General features: G+C 42.1%; 11 non-coding genes across 11 annotated transcripts; all 11 read left to right on the forward strand.

Moving 5' to 3' along the window:
• Positions 1-250: 250 nt before the first annotated feature.
• On the forward strand, positions 251-390 carry LOC124717529. Its single transcript, XR_007005789.1, has one exon. It is a non-coding gene; the product is annotated as a U4 spliceosomal RNA (small nuclear RNA).
• Positions 391-2,608: 2,218 nt separating this feature from the next.
• On the forward strand, positions 2,609-2,748 carry LOC124717530. The gene has a single exon (XR_007005790.1). It is a non-coding gene; the product is annotated as a U4 spliceosomal RNA (small nuclear RNA).
• Positions 2,749-4,968: 2,220 nt separating this feature from the next.
• Positions 4,969-5,108, forward strand: LOC124717531. The gene has a single exon (XR_007005791.1). It is a non-coding gene; the product is annotated as a U4 spliceosomal RNA (small nuclear RNA).
• A 2,219-nt stretch (positions 5,109-7,327) lies between these two features.
• On the forward strand, positions 7,328-7,467 carry LOC124717532. Its single transcript, XR_007005792.1, has one exon. It is a non-coding gene; the product is annotated as a U4 spliceosomal RNA (small nuclear RNA).
• A 2,216-nt stretch (positions 7,468-9,683) lies between these two features.
• On the forward strand, positions 9,684-9,823 carry LOC124717526. Its single transcript, XR_007005787.1, has one exon. It is a non-coding gene; the product is annotated as a U4 spliceosomal RNA (small nuclear RNA).
• A 2,219-nt stretch (positions 9,824-12,042) lies between these two features.
• On the forward strand, positions 12,043-12,182 carry LOC124717533. Its single transcript, XR_007005793.1, has one exon. It is a non-coding gene; the product is annotated as a U4 spliceosomal RNA (small nuclear RNA).
• A 2,221-nt stretch (positions 12,183-14,403) lies between these two features.
• On the forward strand, positions 14,404-14,543 carry LOC124717534. The gene has a single exon (XR_007005794.1). It is a non-coding gene; the product is annotated as a U4 spliceosomal RNA (small nuclear RNA).
• Positions 14,544-16,762: 2,219 nt separating this feature from the next.
• Positions 16,763-16,902, forward strand: LOC124717535. Its single transcript, XR_007005795.1, has one exon. It is a non-coding gene; the product is annotated as a U4 spliceosomal RNA (small nuclear RNA).
• Positions 16,903-19,123: 2,221 nt separating this feature from the next.
• Positions 19,124-19,263, forward strand: LOC124717537. Its single transcript, XR_007005796.1, has one exon. It is a non-coding gene; the product is annotated as a U4 spliceosomal RNA (small nuclear RNA).
• Positions 19,264-21,498: 2,235 nt separating this feature from the next.
• On the forward strand, positions 21,499-21,638 carry LOC124717544. Its single transcript, XR_007005802.1, has one exon. It is a non-coding gene; the product is annotated as a U4 spliceosomal RNA (small nuclear RNA).
• A 2,225-nt stretch (positions 21,639-23,863) lies between these two features.
• LOC124717545 lies at positions 23,864-24,003 on the forward strand. The gene has a single exon (XR_007005803.1). It is a non-coding gene; the product is annotated as a U4 spliceosomal RNA (small nuclear RNA).
• Positions 24,004-24,261: the final 258 nt, after the last annotated feature.

Genomic DNA, 24,261 nt, shown 5'->3' on the forward strand with positions numbered 1-24,261 from the left:
GCAGTTTACAGCGCCAAGATGGCGGAAGGTAGCTAGGCAAGGAAGGATTATACAGAAGGAGCGAAAAACAAACAGTTAGCGTCTGGGGACTGTGTGTTTCATATGTCTGCGTGTGTATTTCTGTATTTGTGTGCAGCAGGCGACTTGTGCAGTGTTGGGAGATACTGATAGATGAGAAGTGATATGAGTACCCATAGGTGGTTGCGTCAGGCGTCAGGTATAAATAGTAGCTCTAGGTGCAAGGTTTTTTACCTTTGCGCAGTGGCAATATCGTAACCAGTGAAGTGTAACTGAGGTGCGATTATTGCTAGTTGAAAACTTTTACCAATACCCCGCCATAGAGATGTGAAATACCACCTCTGTGGCAATTTTTAGTAACTCCTAAGGGAGTGTGGGTCTAATGTAAACAATGTTTGAAGGTGTGTTTGTCTGTAAACTCGGTCTGCAGTTGTGTAAGAGTTTGGCTGATGGTTGTGAGGGACAATGCACACCAGATAGGCTGTGTTCCCTCAGGGATTGTATACAGTGTTTGGAAGCTAGTGAAAAACATTCTCGAATTGGGTAAGCTGTTGTGCAAGTGCTAGTGTGAATCCCTACACCGTTTGTGGACCACTGAAGTGCTGTTGTGTCTAGAGGGATGCAAGTGGTACTCAAGTGCAATGTTTACTGATGTATGTTGTGTTTAGCTATTTTCTGCCAGAAATTATTGAAGGAGACTAGGGCAGTACACTGAGTGTTGATGAAAGTGTGGGAGGTTAACTCGTTTATATATCAGTGCCGGCATTGTACTTTCGTTGTTTTGTCTTGTGTTGGTCATTAGATACATGTTTGATCTTTTATGAATATGGCTGTGTGTACAGGTCGATAATTAGCACTGATGACTGTGGAATTGCTGTTGATAGCAGTAGGAAATGAATTTGTTTACACGTTTAAGGTGACTGATGTGTATGCACAGTCACATAGATGACAGAGTCTTGCCTGATGTGTGCTACACCTCACAGGTGTAACTGTAATGTCATGCAAGAGTTTGGCTCACTTTGAGAATACATACATTTCCTGTAGTGTGCAGAGCAGATGGATTGACAGAAGAGTTAGTGCTAGTAAGTGGTTGGATAGCAGCAAATGCAGTCTGTGGTGTTGAGTGTGGTATTGTGATTGCATATGTAGCATACTTGTTTCAGCTGCAGGCTACAGGTAGGGCATGTTTCTCATGCAGTGCAGAATTTGGTCTACTCAAGGCATGGTGTTTTCATTTCCATCAGTGCAATTCGTGTGTCTGTCGTAGTATTCCTTGGACTGTGGATTTGCTGTTCATGTGTGACAGAGGCTTTAGTGTAATAGTTGGTGCTTATTTATGGTCCGTTTTGCCATGAGAATGTATGTTACACCGTGTGGCATACTGAAAAGAAAGGTCTCACATTGTCTTTTGGGGTAGGATTAGTATCCATGATACTGAATATAAACCAATGTAAGCATTAAAAAATGCAGGGGTATAAAAGGCATTGGTGAGAATTCTAGCAGAAGCCATACATTTTTTATGATCAAGGGCAGTTGGCTTCTGATGGCACCTTTTTTTTCTGCATCTCACCGTTTGTGGGTGTGACTGTTCCCTGTATGTAAGGTGGGCAAAATTAGCTGCCCACTATATTACAAGGTGGGTGCCATAGAAAAATGTCTCGTATTGTTTGTATCTGTTATAGGTGGTTGGCACTGAAGATTCCTTTTTAGCACACAATCACATATTTTCATTTTTGTCATGCAATATGCAAGATTGGGTCAATGAGACAAGAGGCAGGGTAGGGAGCCGGATAGTTCTTTATCATTTTTTTTTTTTTTGGAAAGAACAATCAACGGTAGATGAGCCCAAGACTTAATTTTTCTGCGGGTGTATTTGGCACCATATGGAAGAAGCTTGTATGTTTAATGCTACATTATATGTTCCCATAATTATGAAGCATTGCACTGACTGAAGAGGGTGCTTAACTAGCGAGGCGACACATTTCAATGACTTAAGCGAATTTGTAAATGGCATTTCATTGTGGTTGCAAGGTGTCTGATCCCTAAGACCAAGTTTTCATCTGTGAACAGCCATCAGTCTATCGGCAAGAAACGGGAAAAATTTCATATAAGAGCGAAATACACGACACACCCTATTGCTTAGGAATGTGAAGTTTATTAAGTTGTCAGTTTGCTTGGTATCCAATATTAGCCAGCAGTCGTAAAGTAAGAAAATGGAAGCAGAAATTGGAGTGGGGGTAGCTGTGTTTACTAGATGAGGTAGTACCACTTTTGTCAGTGTGGGGCTAAGAGAAGCGAGCGCGCAGAAGCGCCCCTGTCGGCCAGCGGGAGAACTACTGTGCAGTTTACAGCGCCAAGATGGCGGAAGGTAGCTAGGCAAGGAAGGATTATACAGAAGGAGCGAAAAACAAACAGTTAGCGTCTGGGGACTGTGTGTTTCATATGTCTGCGTGTGTATTTCTGTATTTGTGTGCAGCAGGCGACTTGTGCAGTGTTGGCAGATACTGATAGATGAGAAGTGATATGAGTACCCATAGGTGGTTGCGTCAGGCGTCAGGTATAAATAGTAGCTCTAGGTGCAAGGTTGTTTACCTTTGCGCAGTGGCAATATCGTAACCAGTGAAGTGTAACTGAGGTGCGATTATTGCTAGTTGAAAACTTTTACCAATACCCCGCCATAGAGATGTGAAATACCACCTCTGTGGCAATTTTTAGTAACTCCTAAGGGAGTGTGAGTCTAATGTAAACAATGTTTGAAGGTGTGTTTGTCTGTAAACTCGGTCTGCAGTTGTGTAAGAGTTTGGCTGATGGTTGTGAGGGACAATGCACACCAGATAGGCTGTGTTCCCTCAGGGATTGTATACAGTGTTTGGAAGCTAGTGAAAAACATTCTCGAATTGGGTAAGCTGTTGTGCAAGTGCTAGTGTGAATCCCTACACCGTTTGTGGACCACTGAAGTGCTGTTGTGTCTAGAGGGATGCAAGTGGTACTCAAGTGCAATGTTTACTGATGTATGTTGTGTTTAGCTATTTTCTGCCAGAAATTATTGAAGGAGACTAGGGCAGTACACTGAGTGTTGATGAAAGTGTGGGAGGTTAACTCGTTTATATATCAGTGCCGGCATTGTACTTTCGTTGTTTTGTCTTGTGTTGGTCATTAGATACATGTTTGATCTTTTATGAATATGGCTGTGTGTACAGGTCGATAATTAGCACTGATGACTGTGGAATTGCTGTTGATAGCAGTAGGAAATGAATTTGTTTACACGTTTAAGGTGACTGATGTGTATGCACAGTCACATAGATGACAGAGTCTTGCCTGATGTGTGCTACACCTCACAGGTGTAACTGTAATGTCATGCAAGAGTTTGGCTCACTTTGAGAATACATACATTTCCTGTAGTGTGCAGAGCAGATGGATTGACAGAAGAGTTAGTGCTAGTAAGTGGTTGGATAGCAGCAAATGCAGTCTGTGGTGTTGAGTGTGGTATTGTGATTGCATATGTAGCATACTTGTTTCAGCTGCAGGCTACAGGTAGGGCATGTTTCTCATGCAGTGCAGAATTTGGTCTACTCAAGGCATGATGTTTTCATTTCCATCAGTGCAATTCGTGTGTCTGTCGTAGTATTCCTTGGACTGTGGATTTGCTGTTCATGTGTGACAGAGGCTTTAGTGTAATAGTTGGTGCTTATTTATGGTCCGTTTTGCCATGAGAATGTATGTTACACCGTGTGGCATACTGAAAAGAAAGGTCTCACATTGTCTTGTGGGGTAGGATTAGTATCCATGATACTGAATATAAACCAATGTAAGCATTAAAAAATGCAGGGGTATAAAAGGCATTGGTGAGAATTCTAGCAGAAGCCATACATTTTTTATGATCAAGGGCAGTTGGCTTCTGATGGCACCTTTTTTTTCTGCATCTCACCGTTTGTGGGTGTGACTGTTCCCTGTATGTAAGGTGGGCAAAATTAGCTGCCCACTATATTACAAGGTGGGTGCCATAGAAAAATGTCTCGTATTGTTTGTATCTGTTATAGGTGGTTGGCACTGAAGATTCCTTTTTAGCACACAATCACATATTTTCATTTTTGTCATGCAATATGCAAGATTGGGTCAATGAGACAAGAGGCAGGGTAGGGAGCCGGATAGTTCTTTATGATTTTTTTTTTTTTTTTGGAAAGAACAATCAACGGTAGATGAGCCCAAGACTTAATTTTTCTGCGGGTGTATTTGGCACCATATGGAAGAAGCTTGTATGTTTAATGCTACATTATATGTTCCCATAATTATGAAGCATTGCACTGACTGAAGAGGGTGCTTAACTAGCGAGGCGACACATTTCAATGACTTAAGCGAATTTGTAAATGGCATTTCATTGTGGTTGCAAGGTGTCTGATCCCTAAGACCAAGTTTTCATCTGTGAACAGCCATCAGTCTTTCGGCAAGAAACGGGAAAAATTTCATATAAGAGCGAAATACACGACACACCCTATTGCTTAGGAATGTGAAGTTTATTAAGTTGTCAGTTTGCTTGGTATCCAATATTAGCCAGCAGTCGTAAAGTAAGAAAATGGAAGCAGAAATTGGAGTGGGGGTAGCTGTGTTTACTAGATGAGGTAGTACCACTTTTGTCAGTGTGGGGCTAAGAGAAGCGAGCGCGCAGAAGCGCCCCTGTCGACCAGCGGGAGAACTACTGTGCAGTTTACAGCGCCAAGATGGCGGAAGGTAGCTAGGCAAGGAAGGATTATACAGAAGGAGCGAAAAACAAACAGTTAGCGTCTGGGGACTGTGTGTTTCATATGTCTGCGTGTGTATTTCTGTATTTGTGTGCAGCAGGCGACTTGTGCAGTGTTGGGAGATACTGATAGATGAGAAGTGATATGAGTACCCATAGGTGGTTGCGTCAGGCGTCAGGTATAAATAGTAGCTCTAGGTGCAAGGTTTTTTACCTTTGCGCAGTGGCAATATCGTAACCAGTGAAGTGTAACTGAGGTGCGATTATTGCTAGTTGAAAACTTTTACCAATACCCCGCCATAGAGATGTGAAATACCACCTCTGTGGCAATTTTTAGTAACTCCTAAGGGAGTGTGGGTCTAATGTAAACAATGTTTGAAGGTGTGTTTGTCTGTAAACTCGGTCTGCAGTTGTGTAAGAGTTTGGCTGATGGTTGTGAGGGACAATGCACACCAGATAGGCTGTGTTCCCTCAGGGATTGTATACAGTGTTTGGAAGCTAGTGAAAAACATTCTCGAATTGGGTAAGCTGTTGTGCAAGTGCTAGTGTGAATCCCTACACCGTTTGTGGACCACTGAAGTGCTGTTGTGTCTAGAGGGATGCAAGTGGTACTCAAGTGCAATGTTTACTGATGTATGTTGTGTTTAGCTATTTTCTGCCAGAAATTATTGAAGGAGACTAGGGCAGTACACTGAGTGTTGATGAAAGTGTGGGAGGTTAACTCGTTTATATATCAGTGCCGGCATTGTACTTTCGTTGTTTTGTCTTGTGTTGGTCATTAGATACATGTTTGATCTTTTATGAATATGGCTGTGTGTACAGGTCGATAATTAGCACTGATGACTGTGGAATTGCTGTTGATAGCAGTAGGAAATGAATTTGTTTACACGTTTAAGGTGACTGATGTGTATGCACAGTCACATAGATGACAGAGTCTTGCCTGATGTGTGCTACACCTCACAGGTGTAACTGTAATGTCATGCAAGAGTTTGGCTCACTTTGAGAATACATACATTTCCTGTAGTGTGCAGAGCAGATGGATTGACAGAAGAGTTAGTGCTAGTAAGTGGTTGGATAGCAGCAAATGCAGTCTGTGGTGTTGAGTGTGGTATTGTGATTGCATATGTAGCATACTTGTTTCAGCTGCAGGCTACAGGTAGGGCATGTTTCTCATGCAGTGCAGAATTTGGTCTACTCAAGGCATGGTGTTTTCATTTCCATCAGTGCAATTCGTGTGTCTGTCGTAGTATTCCTTGGACTGTGGATTTGCTGTTCATGTGTGACAGAGGCTTTAGTGTAATAGTTGGTGCTTATTTATGGTCCGTTTTGCCATGAGAATGTATGTTACACCGTGTGGCATACTGAAAAGAAAGGTCTCACATTGTCTTTTGGGGTAGGATTAGTATCCATGATACTGAATATAAACCAATGTAAGCATTAAAAAATGCAGGGGTATAAAAGGCATTGGTGAGAATTCTAGCAGAAGCCATACATTTTTTATGATCAAGGGCAGTTGGCTTCTGATGGCACCTTTTTTTTCTGCATCTCACCGTTTGTGGGTGTGACTGTTCCCTGTATGTAAGGTGGGCAAAATTAGCTGCCCACTATATTACAAGGTGGGTGCCATAGAAAAATGTCTCGTATTGTTTGTATCTGTTATAGGTGGTTGGCACTGAAGATTCCTTTTTAGCACACAATCACATATTTTCATTTTTGTCATGCAATATGCAAGATTGGGTCAATGAGACAAGAGGCAGGGTAGGGAGCCGGATAGTTCTTTATCATTTTTTTTTTTTTTTGGAAAGAACAATCAACGGTAGATGAGCCCAAGACTTAATTTTTCTGCGGGTGTATTTGGCACCATATGGAAGAAGCTTGTATGTTTAATGCTACATTATATGTTCCCATAATTATGAAGCATTGCACTGACTGAAGAGGGTGCTTAACTAGCGAGGCGACACATTTCAATGACTTAAGCGAATTTGTAAATGGCATTTCATTGTGGTTGCAAGGTGTCTGATCCCTAAGACCAAGTTTTCATCTGTGAACAGCCATCAGTCTTTCGGCAAGAAACGGGAAAAATTTCATATAAGAGCGAAATACACGACACACCCTATTGCTTAGGAATGTGAAGTTTATTAAGTTGTCAGTTTGCTTGGTATCCAATATTAGCCAGCAGTCGTAAAGTAAGAAAATGGAAGCAGAAATTGGAGTGGGGGTAGCTGTGTTTACTAGATGAGGTAGTACCACTTTTGTCAGTGTGGGGCTAAGAGAAGCGAGCGCGCAGAAGCGCCCCTGTCGGCCAGCGGGAGAACTACTGTGCAGTTTACAGCGCCAAGATGGCGGAAGGTAGCTAGGCAAGGAAGGATTATACAGAAGGAGCGAAAAACAAACAGTTAGCGTCTGGGGACTGTGTGTTTCATATGTCTGCGTGTGTATTTCTGTATTTGTGTGCAGCAGGCGACTTGTGCAGTGTTGGCAGATACTGATAGATGAGAAGTGATATGAGTACCCATAGGTGGTTGCGTCAGGCGTCAGGTATAAATAGTAGCTCTAGGTGCAAGGTTGTTTACCTTTGCGCAGTGGCAATATCGTAACCAGTGAAGTGTAACTGAGGTGCGATTATTGCTAGTTGAAAACTTTTACCAATACCCCGCCATAGAGATGTGAAATACCACCTCTGTGGCAATTTTTAGTAACTCCTAAGGGAGTGTGAGTCTAATGTAAACAATGTTTGAAGGTGTGTTTGTCTGTAAACTCGGTCTGCAGTTGTGTAAGAGTTTGGCTGATGGTTGTGAGGGACAATGCACACCAGATAGGCTGTGTTCCCTCAGGGATTGTATACAGTGTTTGGAAGCTAGTGAAAAACATTCTCGAATTGGGTAAGCTGTTGTGCAAGTGCTAGTGTGAATCCCTACACCGTTTGTGGACCACTGAAGTGCTGTTGTGTCTAGAGGGATGCAAGTGGTACTCAAGTGCAATGTTTACTGATGTATGTTGTGTTTAGCTATTTTCTGCCAGAAATTATTGAAGGAGACTAGGGCAGTACACTGAGTGTTGATGAAAGTGTGGGAGGTTAACTCGTTTATATATCAGTGCCGGCATTGTACTTTCGTTGTTTTGTCTTGTGTTGGTCATTAGATACATGTTTGATCTTTTATGAATATGGCTGTGTGTACAGGTCGATAATTAGCACTGATGACTGTGGAATTGCTGTTGATAGCAGTAGGAAATGAATTTGTTTACACGTTTAAGGTGACTGATGTGTATGCACAGTCACATAGATGACAGAGTCTTGCCTGATGTGTGCTACACCTCACAGGTGTAACTGTAATGTCATGCAAGAGTTTGGCTCACTTTGAGAATACATACATTTCCTGTAGTGTGCAGAGCAGATGGATTGACAGAAGAGTTAGTGCTAGTAAGTGGTTGGATAGCAGCAAATGCAGTCTGTGGTGTTGAGTGTGGTATTGTGATTGCATATGTAGCATACTTGTTTCAGCTGCAGGCTACAGGTAGGGCATGTTTCTCATGCAGTGCAGAATTTGGTCTACTCAAGGCATGATGTTTTCATTTCCATCAGTGCAATTCGTGTGTCTGTCGTAGTATTCCTTGGACTGTGGATTTGCTGTTCATGTGTGACAGAGGCTTTAGTGTAATAGTTGGTGCTTATTTATGGTCCGTTTTGCCATGAGAATGTATGTTACACCGTGTGGCATACTGAAAAGAAAGGTCTCACATTGTCTTGTGGGGTAGGATTAGTATCCATGATACTGAATATAAACCAATGTAAGCATTAAAAAATGCAGGGGTATAAAAGGCATTGGTGAGAATTCTAGCAGAAGCCATACATTTTTTATGATCAAGGGCAGTTGGCTTCTGATGGCACCTTTTTTTTCTGCATCTCACCGTTTGTGGGTGTGACTGTTCCCTGTATGTAAGGTGGGCAAAATTAGCTGCCCACTATATTACAAGGTGGGTGCCATAGAAAAATGTCTCGTATTGTTTGTATCTGTTATAGGTGGTTGGCACTGAAGATTCCTTTTTAGCACACAATCACATATTTTCATTTTTGTCATGCAATATGCAAGATTGGGTCAATGAGACAAGAGGCAGGGTAGGGAGCCGGATAGTTCTTTATGATTTTTTTTTTTTTTTGGAAAGAACAATCAACGGTAGATGAGCCCAAGACTTAATTTTTCTGCGGGTGTATTTGGCACCATATGGAAGAAGCTTGTATGTTTAATGCTACATTATATGTTCCCATAATTATGAAGCATTGCACTGACTGAAGAGGGTGCTTAACTAGCGAGGCGACACATTTCAATGACTTAAGCGAATTTGTAAATGGCATTTCATTGTGGTTGCAAGGTGTCTGATCCCTAAGACCAAGTTTTCATCTGTGAACAGCCATCAGTCTTTCGGCAAGAAACGGGAAAAATTTCATATAAGAGCGAAATACACGACACACCCTATTGCTTAGGAATGTGAAGTTTATTAAGTTGTCAGTTTGCTTGGTATCCAATATTAGCCAGCAGTCGTAAAGTAAGAAAATGGAAGCAGAAATTGGAGTGGGGGTAGCTGTGTTTACTAGATGAGGTAGTACCACTTTTGTCAGTGTGGGGCTAAGAGAAGCGAGCGCGCAGAAGCGCCCCTGTCGGCCAGCGGGAGAACTGTGCAGTTTACAGCGCCAAGATGGCGGAAGGTAGCTAGGCAAGGATGGATTATACAGAAGGAGCGAAAAACAAACAGTTAGCGTCTGGGGACTGTGTGTTTCATATGTCTGCGTGTGTATTTCTGTATTTGTGTGCAGCAGGCGACTTGTGCAGTGTTGGGAGATACTGATAGATGAGAAGTGATATGAGTACCCATAGGTGGTTGCGTCAGGCGTCAGGTATAAATAGTAGCTCTAGGTGCAAGGTTGTTTACCTTTGTGCAGTGGCAATATCGTAACCAGTGAAGTGTAACTGAGGTGCGATTATTGCTAGTTGAAAACTTTTACCAATACCCCGCCATAGAGATGTGAAATACCACCTCTGTGGCAATTTTTAGTAACTCCTAAGGGAGTGTGAGTCTAATGTAAACAATGTTTGAAGGTGTGTTTGTCTGTAAACTCGGTCTGCAGTTGTGTAACAGTTTGGCTGATGGTTGTGAGGGACAATGCACACCAGATAGGCTGTGTTCCCTCAGGGATTGTATACAGTGTTTGGAAGCTAGTGAAAAACATTCTCGAATTGGGTAAGCTGTTGTGCAAGTGCTAGTGTGAATCCCTACACCGTTTGTGGACCACTGAAGTGCTGTTGTGTCTAGAGGGATGCAAGTGGTACTCAAGTGCAATGTTTACTGATGTATGTTGTGTTTAGCTATTTTCTGCCAGAAATTATTGAAGGAGACTAGGGCAGTACACTGAGTGTTGATGAAAGTGTGGGAGGTTAACTCGTTTATATATCAGTGCCGGCATTGTACTTTCGTTGTTTGTCTTGTGTTGGTCATTAGATACATGTTTGATCTTTTATGAATATGGCTGTGTGTACAGGTCGATAATTAGCACTGATGACTGTGGAATTGCTGTTGATAGCAGTAGGAAATGAATTTGTTTACACGTTTAAGGTGACTGATGTGTATGCACAGTCACATAGATGACAGAGTCTTGCCTGATGTGTGCTACACCTCACAGGTGTAACTGTAATGTCATGCAAGAGTTTGGCTCACTTTGAGAATACATACATTTCCTGTAGTGTGCAGAGCAGATGGATTGACAGAAGACTTAGTGCTAGTAAGTGGTTGGATAGCAGCAAATGCAGTCTGTGGTGTTGAGTGTGGTATTGTGATTGCATATGTAGCATACTTGTTTCAGCTGCAGGCTACAGGTAGGGCATGTTTCTCATGCAGTGCAGAATTTGGTCTACTCAAGGCATGATGTTTTCATTTCCATCAGTGCAATTCGTGTGTCTGTCGTAGTATTCCTTGGACTGTGGATTTGCTGTTCATGTGTGACAGAGGCTTTAGTGTAATAGTTGGTGCTTATTTATGGTCCGTTTTGCCATGAGAATGTATGTTACACCGTGTGGCATACTGAAAAGAAAGGTCTCACATTGTCTTGTGGGGTAGGATTAGTATCCATGATACTGAATATAAACCAATGTAAGCATTAAAAAATGCAGGGGTATAAAAGGCATTGGTGAGAATTCTAGCAGAAGCCATACATTTTTTATGATCAAGGGCAGTTGGCTTCTGATGGCACATTTTTTTTCTGCATCTCACCGTTTGTGGGTGTGACTGTTCCCTGTATGTAAGGTGGGCAAAATTAGCTGCCCACTATATTACAAGGTGGGTGCCATAGAAAAATGTCTCGTATTGTTTGTATCTGTTATAGGTGGTTGGCACTGAAGATTCCTTTTTAGCACACAATCACATATTTTCATTTTTGTCATGCAATATGCAAGATTGGGTCAATGAGACAAGAGGCAGGGTAGGGAGCCGGATAGTTCTTTATCATTTTTTTTTTTTTTTTGGAAAGAACAATCAACGGTAGATGAGCCCAAGACTTAATTTTTCTGCGGGTGTATTTGGCACCATATGGAAGAAGCTTGTATGTTTAATGCTACATTATATGTTCCCATAATTATGAAGCATTGCACTGACTGAAGAGGGTGCTTAACTAGCGAGGCGACACATTTCAATGACTTAAGCGAATTTGTAAATGGCATTTCATTGTGGTTGCAAGGTGTCTGATCCCTAAGACCAAGTTTTCATCTGTGAACAGCCATCAGTCTTTCGGCAAGAAACGGGAAAAATTTCATATAAGAGCGAAATACACGACACACCCTATTGCTTAGGAATGTGAAGTTTATTAAGTTGTCAGTTTGCTTGGTATCCAATATTAGCCAGCAGTCGTAAAGTAAGAAAATGGAAGCAGAAATTGGAGTGGGGGTAGCTGTGTTTACTAGATGAGGTAGTACCACTTTTGTCAGTGTGGGGCTAAGAGAAGCGAGCGCGCAGAAGCGCCCCTGTCGGCCAGCGGGAGAACTACTGTGCAGTTTACAGCGCCAAGATGGCGGAAGGTAGCTAGGCAAGGAAGGATTATACAGAAGGAGCGAAAAACAAACAGTTAGCGTCTGGGGACTGTGTGTTTCATACGTCTGCGTGTGTATTTCTGTATTTGTGTGCAGCAGGCGACTTGTGCAGTGTTGGGAGATACTGATAGATGAGAAGTGATATGAGTACCCATAGGTGGTTGCGTCAGGCGTCAGGTATAAATAGTAGCTCTAGGTGCATGGTTGTTTACCTTTGCGCAGTGGCAATATCGTAACCAGTGAAGTGTAACTGAGGTGCGATTATTGCTAGTTGAAAACTTTTACCAATACCCCGCCATAGAGATGTGAAATACCACCTCTGTGGCAATTTTTAGTAACTCCTAAGGGAGTGTGAGTCTAATGTAAACAATGTTTGAAGGTGTGTTTGTCTGTAAACTCGGTCTGCAGTTGTGTAAGAGTTTGGCTGATGGTTGTGAGGGACAATGCACACCAGATAGGCTGTGTTCCCTCAGGGATTGTATACAGTGTTTGGAAGCTAGTGAAAAACATTCTCGAATTGGGTAAGCTGTTGTGCAAGTGCTAGTGTGAATCCCTACACCGTTTGTGGACCACTGAAGTGCTGTTGTGTCTAGAGGGATGCAAGTGGTACTCAAGTGCAATGTTTACTGATGTATGTTGTGTTTAGCTATTTTCTGCCAGAAATTATTGAAGGAGACTAGGGCAGTACACTGAGTGTTGATGAAAGTGTGGTAGGTTAACTCGTTTATATATCAGTGCCGGCATTGTACTTTCGTTGTTTTGTCTTGTGTTGGTCATTAGATACATGTTTGATCTTTTATGAATATGGCTGTGTGTACAGGTCGATAATTAGCACTGATGACTGTGGAATTGCTGTTGATAGCAGTAGGAAATGAATTTGTTTACACGTTTAAGGTGACTGATGTGTATGCACAGTCACATAGATGACAGAGTCTTGCCTGATGTGTGCTACACCTCACAGGTGTAACTGTAATGTCATGCAAGAGTTTGGCTCACTTTGAGAATACATACATTTCCTGTAGTGTGCAGAGCAGAGGGATTGACAGAAGAGTTAGTGCTAGTAAGTGGTTGGAGAGCAGCAAATGCAGTCTGTGGTGTTGAGTGTGGTATTGTGATTGCATATGTAGCATACTTGTTTCAGCTGCAGGCTACAGGTAGGGCATGTTTCTCATGCAGTGCAGAATTTGGTCTACTCAAGGCATGATGTTTTCATTTCCATCAGTGCAATTCGTGTGTCTGTCGTAGTATTCCTTGGACTGTGGATTTGCTGTTCATGTGTGACAGAGGCTTTAGTGTAATAGTTGGTGCTTATTTATGGTCCGTTTTGCCATGAGAATATATGTTACACCGTGTGGCATACTGAAAAGAAAGGTCTCACATTGTCTTGTGGGGTAGGATTAGTATCCATGATACTGAATATAAACCAATGTAAGCATTAAAAAATGCAGGGGTATAAAAGGCATTGGTGAGAATTCTAGCAGAAGCCATACATTTTTTATGATCAAGGGCAGTTGGCTTCTGATGGCACCTTTTTTTTCTGCATCTCACCGTTTGTGGGTGTGACTGTTCCCTGTATGTAAGGTGGGCAAAATTAGCTGCCCACTATATTACAAGGTGGGTGCCATAGAAAAATGTCTCGTATTGTTTGTATCTGTTATAGGTGGTTGGCACTGAAGATTCCTTTTTAGCACACAATCACATATTTTCATTTTTGTCATGCAATATGCAACATTGGGTCAATGAGACAAGAGGCAGGGTAGGGAGCCGGATAGTTCTTTATGATTTTTTTTTTTTTTTTTGGAAAGAACAATCAACGGTAGATGAGCCCAAGACTTAATTTTTCTGCGGGTGTATTTGGCACCATATGGAAGAAGCTTGTATGTTTAATGCTACATTATATGTTCCCATAATTATGAAGCATTGCACTGACTGAAGAGGGTGCTTAACTAGCGAGGTGACACATTTCAATGACTTAAGCGAATTTGTAAATGGCATTTCATTGTGGTTGCAAGGTGTCTGATCCCTAAGACCAAGTTTTCATCTGTGAACAGCCATCAGTCTTTCGGCAAGAAACGGGAAAAATTTCATATAAGAGCGAAATACACGACACACCCTATTGCTTAGGAATGTGAAGTTTATTAAGTTGTCAGTTTGCTTGGTATCCAATATTAGCCAGCAGTCGTAAAGTAAGAAAATGGAAGCAGAAATTGTAGTGGGGGTAGCTGTGTTTACTAGATGAGGTAGTACCACTTTTGTCAGTGTGGGGCTAAGAGAAGCGAGCGCGCAGTAGCGCCCCTGTCGGCCAGCGGGAGAGCTACTGTGCAGTTTACAGCGCCAAGATGGCGGAAGGTAGCTAGGCAAGGAAGGATTATACAGAAGGAGCGAAAAACAAACAGTTAGCGTCTGGGGACTGTGTGTTTCATATGTCTGCGTGTGTATTTCTGTATTTGTGTGCAGCAGGCGACTTGTGCAGTGTTGGCAGATACTGATAGATGAGAAGTGATATGAGTACCCATAGGTGGTTGCGTCAGGCGTCAGGTATAAATAGTAGCTCTAGGTGCAAGGTTGTTTACCTTTGCGCAGTGGCAATATCGTAACCAGTGAAGTGTAACTGAGGTGCGATTATTGCTAGTTGAAAACTTTTACCAATACCCCGCCATAGAGATGTGAAATACCACCTCTGTGGCAATTTTTAGTAACTCCTAAGGGAGTGTGAGTCTAATGTAAACAATGTTTGAAGGTGTGTTTGTCTGTAAACTCGGTCTGCAGTTGTGTAAGAGTTTGGCTGATGGTTGTGAGGGACAATGCACACCAGATAGGCTGTGTTCCCTCAGGGATTGTATACAGTGTTTGGAAGCTAGTGAAAAACATTCTCGAATTGGGTAAGCTGTTGTGCAAGTGCTAGTGTGAATCCCTACACCGTTTGTGGACCACTGAAGTGCTGTTGTATCTAGAGGGATGCAAGTGGTACTCAAGTGCAATGTTTACTGATGTATGTTGTGTTTAGCTATTTTCTGCCAGAAATTATTGAAGGAGACTAGGGCAGTACACTGAGTGTTGATGAAAGTGTGGGAGGTTAACTCGTTTATATATCAGTGCCGGCATTGTACTTTCGTTGTTTTGTCTTGTGTTGGTCATTAGATACATGTTTGATCTTTTATGAATATGGCTGTGTGTACAGGTCGATAATTAGCACTGATGACTGTGGAATTGCTGTTGATAGCAGTAGGAAATGAATTTGTTTACACGTTTAAGGTGACTGATGTGTATGCACAGTCACATAGATGACAGAGTCTTGCCTGATGTGTGCTACACCTCACAGGTGTAACTGTAATGTCATGCAAGAGTTTGGCTCACTTTGAGAATACATACATTTCCTGTAGTGTGCAGAGCAGATGGATTGACAGAAGAGTTAGTGCTAGTAAGTGGTTGGATAGCAGCAAATGCAGTCTGTGGTGTTGAGTGTGGTATTGTGATTGCATATGTAGCATACTTGTTTCAGCTGCAGGCTACAGGTAGGGCATGTTTCTCATGCAGTGCAGAATTTGGTCTACTCAAGGCATGATGTTTTCATTTCCATCAGTGCAATTCGTGTGTCTGTCGTAGTATTCCTTGGACTGTGGATTTGCTGTTCATGTGTGACAGAGGCTTTAGTGTAATAGTTGGTGCTTATTTATGGTCCGTTTTGCCATGAGAATGTATGTTACACCGTGTGGCATACTGAAAAGAAAGGTCTCACATTGTCTTGTGGGGTAGGATTAGTATCCATGATACTGAATATAAACCAATGTAAGCATTAAAAAATGCAGGGGTATAAAAGGCATTGGTGAGAATTCTAGCAGAAGCCATACATTTTTTATGATCAAGGGCAGTTGGCTTCTGATGGCACATTTTTTTTCTGCATCTCACCGTTTGTGGGTGTGACTGTTCCCTGTATGTAAGGTGGGCAAAATTAGCTGCCCACTATATTACAAGGTGGGTGCCATAGAAAAATGTCTCGTATTGTTTGTATCTGTTATAGGTGGTTGGCACTGAAGATTCCTTTTTAGCACACAATCACATATTTTCATTTTTGTCATGCAATATGCAAGATTGGGTCAATGAGACAAGAGGCAGGGTAGGGAGCCGGATAGTTCTTTATGATTTTTTTTTTTTTTTGGAAAGAACAATCAACGGTAGATGAGCCCAAGACTTAATTTTTCTGCGGGTGTATTTGGCACCATATGGAAGAAGCTTGTATGTTTAATGCTACATTATATGTTCCCATAATTATGAAGCATTGCACTGACTGAAGAGGGTGCTTAACTAGCGAGGCGACACATTTCAATGACTTAAGCGAATTTGTAAATGGCATTTCATTGTGGTTGCAAGGTGTCTGATCCCTAAGACCAAGTTTTCATCTGTGAACAGCCATCAGTCTTTCGGCAAGAAACGGGAAAAATTTCATATAAGAGCGAAATACACGACACACCCTATTGCTTAGGAATGTGAAGTTTATTAAGTTGTCAGTTTGCTTGGTATCCAATATTAGCCAGCAGTCGTAAAGTAAGAAAATGGAAGCAGAAATTGGAGTGGGGGTAGCTGTGTTTACTAGATGAGGTAGTACCACTTTTGTCAGTGTGGGGCTAAGAGAAGCGAGCGCGCAGAAGCGCCCCTGTCGGCCAGCGGGAGAACTACTGTGCAGTTTACAGCGCCAAGATGGCGGAAGGTAGCTAGGCAAGGAAGGATTATACAGAAGGAGCGAAAAACAAACAGTTAGCGTCTGGGGACTGTGTGTTTCATACGTCTGCGTGTGTATTTCTGTATTTGTGTGCAGCAGGCGACTTGTGCAGTGTTGGGAGATACTGATAGATGAGAAGTGATATGAGTACCCATAGGTGGTTGCGTCAGGCGTCAGGTATAAATAGTAGCTCTAGGTGCATGGTTGTTTACCTTTGCGCAGTGGCAATATCGTAACCAGTGAAGTGTAACTGAGGTGCGATTATTGCTAGTTGAAAACTTTTACCAATACCCCGCCATAGAGATGTGAAATACCACCTCTGTGGCAATTTTTAGTAACTCCTAAGGGAGTGTGAGTCTAATGTAAACAATGTTTGAAGGTGTGTTTGTCTGTAAACTCGGTCTGCAGTTGTGTAAGAGTTTGGCTGATGGTTGTGAGGGACAATGCACACCAGATAGGCTGTGTTCCCTCAGGGATTGTATACAGTGTTTGGAAGCTAGTGAAAAACATTCTCGAATTGGGTAAGCTGTTGTGCAAGTGCTAGTGTGAATCCCTACACCGTTTGTGGACCACTGAAGTGCTGTTGTGTCTAGAGGGATGCAAGTGGTACTCAAGTGCAATGTTTACTGATGTATGTTGTGTTTAGCTATTTTCTGCCAGAAATTATTGAAGGAGACTAGGGCAGTACACTGAGTGTTGATGAAAGTGTGGTAGGTTAACTCGTTTATATATCAGTGCCGGCATTGTACTTTCGTTGTTTTGTCTTGTGTTGGTCATTAGATACATGTTTGATCTTTTATGAATATGGCTGTGTGTACAGGTCGATAATTAGCACTGATGACTGTGGAATTGCTGTTGATAGCAGTAGGAAATGAATTTGTTTACACGTTTAAGGTGACTGATGTGTATGCACAGTCACATAGATGACAGAGTCTTGCCTGATGTGTGCTACACCTCACAGGTGTAACTGTAATGTCATGCAAGAGTTTGGCTCACTTTGAGAATACATACATTTCCTGTAGTGTGCAGAGCAGAGGGATTGACAGAAGAGTTAGTGCTAGTAAGTGGTTGGAGAGCAGCAAATGCAGTCTGTGGTGTTGAGTGTGGTATTGTGATTGCATATGTAGCATACTTGTTTCAGCTGCAGGCTACAGGTAGGGCATGTTTCTCATGCAGTGCAGAATTTGGTCTACTCAAGGCATGATGTTTTCATTTCCATCAGTGCAATTCGTGTGTCTGTCGTAGTATTCCTTGGACTGTGGATTTGCTGTTCATGTGTGACAGAGGCTTTAGTGTAATAGTTGGTGCTTATTTATGGTCCGTTTTGCCATGAGAATATATGTTACACCGTGTGGCATACTGAAAAGAAAGGTCTCACATTGTCTTGTGGGGTAGGATTAGTATCCATGATACTGAATATAAACCAATGTAAGCATTAAAAAATGCAGGGGTATAAAAGGCATTGGTGAGAATTCTAGCAGAAGCCATACATTTTTTATGATCAAGGGCAGTTGGCTTCTGATGGCACCTTTTTTTTCTGCATCTCACCGTTTGTGGGTGTGACTGTTCCCTGCATGTAAGGTGGGCAAAATTAGCTGCCCACTATATTACAAGGTGGGTGCCATAGAAAAATGTCTCGTATTGTTTGTATCTGTTATAGGTGGTTGGCACTGAAGATTCCTTTTTAGCACACAATCACATATTTTCATTTTTGTCATGCAATATGCAACATTGGGTCAATGAGACAAGAGGCAGGGTAGGGAGCCGGATAGTTCTTTATGATTTTTTTTTTTTTTTTTGGAAAGAACAATCAACGGTAGATGAGCCCAAGACTTAATTTTTCTGCGGGTGTATTTGGCACCATATGGAAGAAGCTTGTATGTTTAATGCTACATTATATGTTCCCATAATTATGAAGCATTGCACTGACTGAAGAGGGTGCTTAACTAGCGAGGCGACACATTTCAATGACTTAAGCGAATTTGTAAATGGCATTTCATTGTGGTTGCAAGGTGTCTGATCCCTAAGACCAAGTTTTCATCTGTGAACAGCCATCAGTCTTTCGGCAAGAAACGGGAAAAATTTCATATAAGAGCGAAATACACGACACACCCTATTGCTTAGGAATGTGAAGTTTATTAAGTTGTCAGTTTGCTTGGTATCCAATATTAGCCAGCAGTCGTAAAGTAAGAAAATGGAAGCAGAAATTGTAGTGGGGGTAGCTGTGTTTACTAGATGAGGTAGTACCACTTTTGTCAGTGTGGGGCTAAGAGAAGCGAGCGCGCAGTAGCGCCCCTGTCGGCCAGCGGGAGAACTACTGTGCAGTTTACAGCGCCAAGATGGCGGAAGGTAGCTAGGCAAGGAAGGATTATACAGAAGGAGCGAAAAACAAACAGTTAGCGTCTGGGGACTGTGTGTTTCATATGTCTGCGTGTGTATTTCTGTATTTGTGTGCAGCAGGCGACTTGTGCAGTGTTGGCAGATACTGATAGATGAGAAGTGATATGAGTACCCATAGGTGGTTGCGTCAGGCGTCAGGTATAAATAGTAGCTCTAGGTGCAAGGTTGTTTACCTTTGCGCAGTGGCAATATCGTAACCAGTGAAGTGTAACTGAGGTGCGATTATTGCTAGTTGAAAACTTTTACCAATACCCCGCCATAGAGATGTGAAATACCACCTCTGTGGCAATTTTTAGTAACTCCTAAGGGAGTGTGAGTCTAATGTAAACAATGTTTGAAGGTGTGTTTGTCTGTAAACTCGGTCTGCAGTTGTGTAAGAGTTTGGCTGATGGTTGTGAGGGACAATGCACACCAGATAGGCTGTGTTCCCTCAGGGATTGTATACAGTGTTTGGAAGCTAGTGAAAAACATTCTCGAATTGGGTAAGCTGTTGTGCAAGTGCTAGTGTGAATCCCTACACCGTTTGTGGACCACTGAAGTGCTGTTGTATCTAGAGGGATGCAAGTGGTACTCAAGTGCAATGTTTACTGATGTATGTTGTGTTTAGCTATTTTCTGCCAGAAATTATTGAAGGAGACTAGGGCAGTACACTGAGTGTTGATGAAAGTGTGGGAGGTTAACTCGTTTATATATCAGTGCCGGCATTGTACTTTCGTTGTTTTGTCTTGTGTTGGTCATTAGATACATGTTTGATCTTTTATGAATATGGCTGTGTGTACAGGTCGATAATTAGCACTGATGACTGTGGAATTGCTGTTGATAGCAGTAGGAAATGAATTTGTTTACACGTTTAAGGTGACTGATGTGTATGCACAGTCACATAGATGACAGAGTCTTGCCTGATGTGTGCTACACCTCACAGGTGTAACTGTAATGTCATGCAAGAGTTTGGCTCACTTTGAGAATACATACATTTCCTGTAGTGTGCAGAGCAGATGGATTGACAGAAGAGTTAGTGCTAGTAAGTGGTTGGATAGCAGCAAATGCAGTCTGTGGTGTTGAGTGTGGTATTGTGATTGCATATGTAGCATACTTGTTTCAGCTGCAGGCTACAGGTAGGGCATGTTTCTCATGCAGTGCAGAATTTGGTCTACTCAAGGCATGATGTTTTCATTTCCATCAGTGCAATTCGTGTGTCTGTCGTAGTATTCCTTGGACTGTGGATTTGCTGTTCATGTGTGACAGAGGCTTTAGTGTAATAGTTGGTGCTTATTTATGGTCCGTTTTGCCATGAGAATGTATGTTACACCGTGTGGCATACTGAAAAGAAAGGTCTCACATTGTCTTGTGGGGTAGGATTAGTATCCATGATACTGAATATAAACCAATGTAAGCATTAAAAAATGCAGGGGTATAAAAGGCATTGGTGAGAATTCTAGCAGAAGCCATACATTTTTTATGATCAAGGGCAGTTGGCTTCTGATGGCACCTTTTTTTTCTGCATCTCACCGTTTGTGGGTGTGACTGTTCCCTGTATGTAAGGTGGGCAAAATTAGCTGCCCACTATATTACAAGGTGGGTGCCATAGAAAAATGTCTCGTATTGTTTGTATCTGTTATAGGTGGTTGGCACTGAAGATTCCTTTTTAGCACACAATCACATATTTTCATTTTTGTCATGCAATATGCAAGATTGGGTCAATGAGACAAGAGGCAGGGTATGGAGCCGGATAGTTCTTTATGATTTTTTTTTTTTTTTTTTTTTTTTTGTTTGGAAAGAACATAATCAACGGTAGATGAGCCCAAGACTTAATTTTTCTGCGGGTGTATTTGGCACCATATGGAAGAAGCTTGTATGTTTAATGCTACATTATATGTTCCCATAATTATGAAGCATTGCACTGACTGAAGAGGGTGCTTAACTAGCGAGGCGACACATTTCAATGACTTAAGCGAATTTGTAAATGGCATTTCATTGTGGTTGCAAGGTGTCTGATCCCTAAGACCAAGTTTTCGTCTGTGAACAGCCATCAGACTTTCGGCAAGAAACGGGAAAAATTTCATATAAGAGCGAAATACACGACACACCCTATTGCTTAGGAATGTGAAGTTTATTAAGTTGTCAGTTTGCTTGGTATCCAATATTAGCCAGCAGTCGTAAAGTAAGAAAATGGAAGCAGAAATTGGAGTGGGGGTAGCTGTGTTTACTAGATGAGGTAGTACCACTTTTGTCAGTGTGGGGCTAAGAGAAGCGAGCGCGCAGAAGCGCCCCTGTCGGCCAGCGGGAGAACTACTGTGCAGTTTACAGCGCCAAGATGGCGGAAGGTAGCTAGGCAAGGAAGGATTATACAGAAGGAGCGAAAAACAAACAGTTAGCGTCTGGGGACTGTGTGTTTCATATGTCTGCGTGTGTATTTCTGTATTTGTGTGCAGCAGGCGACTTGTGCAGTGTTGGGAGATACTGATAGATGAGAAGTGATATGAGTACCCATAGGTGGTTGCGTCAGGCGTCAGGTATAAATAGTAGCTCTAGGTGCAAGGTTGTTTACCTTTGCGCAGTGGCGATATCGTAACCAGTGAAGTGTAACTGAGGTGCGATTATTGTTAGTTGAAAACTTTTACCAATACCCCGCCATAGAGATGTGAAATACCACCTCTGTGGCAATTTTTAGTAACTCCTAAGGGAGTGTGAGTCTAATGTAAACAATGTTTGAAGGTGTGTTTGTCTGTAAACTCGGTCTGCAGTTGTGTAAGAGTTTGGCTGATGGTTGTGAGGGACAATGCACACCAGATAGGCTGTGTTCCCTCAGGGATTGTATACAGTGTTTGGAAGCTAGTGAAAAACATTCTCGAATTGGGTAAGCTGTTGTGCAAGTGCTAGTGTGAGTCCCTACACCGTTTGTGGACCACTGAAGTGCTGTTGTGTCTAGAGGGATGCAAGTGGTACTCAAGTGCAATGTTTACTGATGTATGTTGTGTTTAGCTATTTTCTGCCAGAAATTATTGAAGGAGACTAGGGCAGTACACTGAGTGTTGATGAAAGTGTGGGAGGTTAACTCGTTTATATATCAGTGCCGGCATTGTACTTTCGTTGTTTTGTCTTGTGTTGGTCATTAGATACATGTTTGATCTTTTATGAATATGGCTGTGTGTACAGGTCGATAATTAGCACTGATGACTGTGGAATTGCTGTTGATAGCAGTAGGAAATGAATTTGTTTACACGTTTAAGGTGACTGATGTGTATGCACAGTCACATAGATGACAGAGTCTTGCCTGATGTGTGCTACACCTCACAGGTGTAACTGTAATGTCATGCAAGAGTTTGGCTCACTTTGAGAATACATACATTTCCTGTAGTGTGCAGAGCAGATGGATTGACAGAAGAGTTAGTGCTAGTAAGTGGTTGGATAGCAGCAAATGCAGTCTGTGGTGTTGAGTGTGGTATTGTGATTGCATATGTAGCATACTTGTTTCAGCTGCAGGCTACAGGTAGGGCATGTTTCTCATGCAGTGCAGAATTTGGTCTACTCAAGGCATGATGTTTTCATTTCCATCAGTGCAATTCGTGTGTCTGTCGTAGTATTCCTTGGACTGTGGATTTGCTGTTCATGTGTGACAGAGGCTTTAGTGTAATAGTTGGTGCTTATTTATGGTCCGTTTTGCCATGAGAATGTATGTTACACCGTGTGGCATACTGAAAAGAAAGGTCTCACATTGTCTTGTGGGGTAGGATTAGTATCCATGATACTGAATATAAACCAATGTAAGCATTAAAAAATGCAGGGGTATAAAAGGCATTGGTGAGAATTCTAGCAGAAGCCATACATTTTTTATGATCAAGGGCAGTTGGCTTCTGATGGCACCTTTTTTTTCTGCATCTCACCGTTTGTGGGTGTGACTGTTCCCTGTATGTAAGGTGGGCAAAATTAGCTGCCCACTATATTACAAGGTGGGTGCCATAGAAAAATGTCTCGTATTGTTTGTATCTGTTATAGGTGGTTGGCACTGAAGATTCCTTTTTAGCACACAATCACATATTTTCATTTTTGTCATGCAATATGCAAGATTGGGTCAATGAGACAAGAGGCAGGGTAGGGAGCCGGATAGTTCTTTATGATTTTTTTTTTTTTTTTTTTGGAAAGAACATAATCAACGGTAGATGAGCCCAAGACTTAATTTTTCTGCGGGTGTATTTGGCACCATATGGAAGAAGCTTGTATGTTTAATGCTACAGTATATGTTCCCATAATTACGAAGCATTGCACTGACTGAAGAGGGTGCTTAACTAGCGAGGCGACACATTTCAATGACTTAAGCGAATTTGTAAATGGCATTTCATTGTGGTTGCAAGGTGTCTGATCCCTAAGACCAAGTTTTCATCTGTGAACAGCCATCAGTCTTTCGGCAAGAAACGGGAAAAATTTCATATAAGAGCGAAATACACGACACACCCTATTGCTTAGGAATGTGAAGTTTATTAAGTTGTCAGTTTGCTTGGTATCCAATATTAGCCAGCAGTCGTAAAGTAAGAAAATGGAAGCAGAAATTGTAGTGGGGGTAGCTGTGTTTACTAGATGAGGTAGTACCACTTTTGTCAGTGTGGGGCTAAGAGAAGCGAGCGCGCAGAAGCGCCCCTGTCGGCCAGCGGGAGAACTACTGTGCAGTTTACAGCGCCAAGATGGCGGAAGGTAGCTAGGCAAGGAAGGATTATACAGATGGAGCGAAAAACAAACAGTTAGCGTCTGGGGACTGTGTGTTTCATATGTCTGCGTGTGTATTTCTGTATTTGTGTGCAGCAGGCGACTTGTGCAGTGTTGGGAGATACTGATAGATGATAAGTGATATGAGTACCCATAGGTGGTTGCGTCAGGCGTCAGGTATAAATAGTAGCTCTAGGTGCAAGGTTGTTTACCTTTGCGCAGTGGCGATATCGTAACCAGTGAAGTGTAACTGAGGTGCGTTTATTGCTAGTTGAAAACTTTTACCAATACCTTGCCATAGAGATGTGAAATACCACCTCTGTGGCAATTTTTAGTAACTCCTAAGGGAGTGTGAGTCTAATGTAAACAATGTTTGAAGGTGTGTTTGTCTGTAAACTCGGTCTGCAATTGTGTAAGAGTTTGGCTGATGGTTGTGAGGGACAATGCACACCAGATAGGCTGTGTTCCCTCAGGGATTGTATACAGTGTTTGGAAGCTAGTGAAAAACATTCTCGAATTGGGTAAGCTGTTGTGCAAGTGCTAGTGTGAGTCCCTACACCGTTTGTGGACCACTGAAGTGCTGTTGTGTCTAGAGGGATGCAAGTGGT

Source organism: Schistocerca piceifrons, chromosome 9, assembly GCF_021461385.2.
Source record: "Schistocerca piceifrons isolate TAMUIC-IGC-003096 chromosome 9, iqSchPice1.1, whole genome shotgun sequence".
NCBI classification, from domain to species: domain Eukaryota; kingdom Metazoa; phylum Arthropoda; class Insecta; order Orthoptera; family Acrididae; genus Schistocerca; species Schistocerca piceifrons.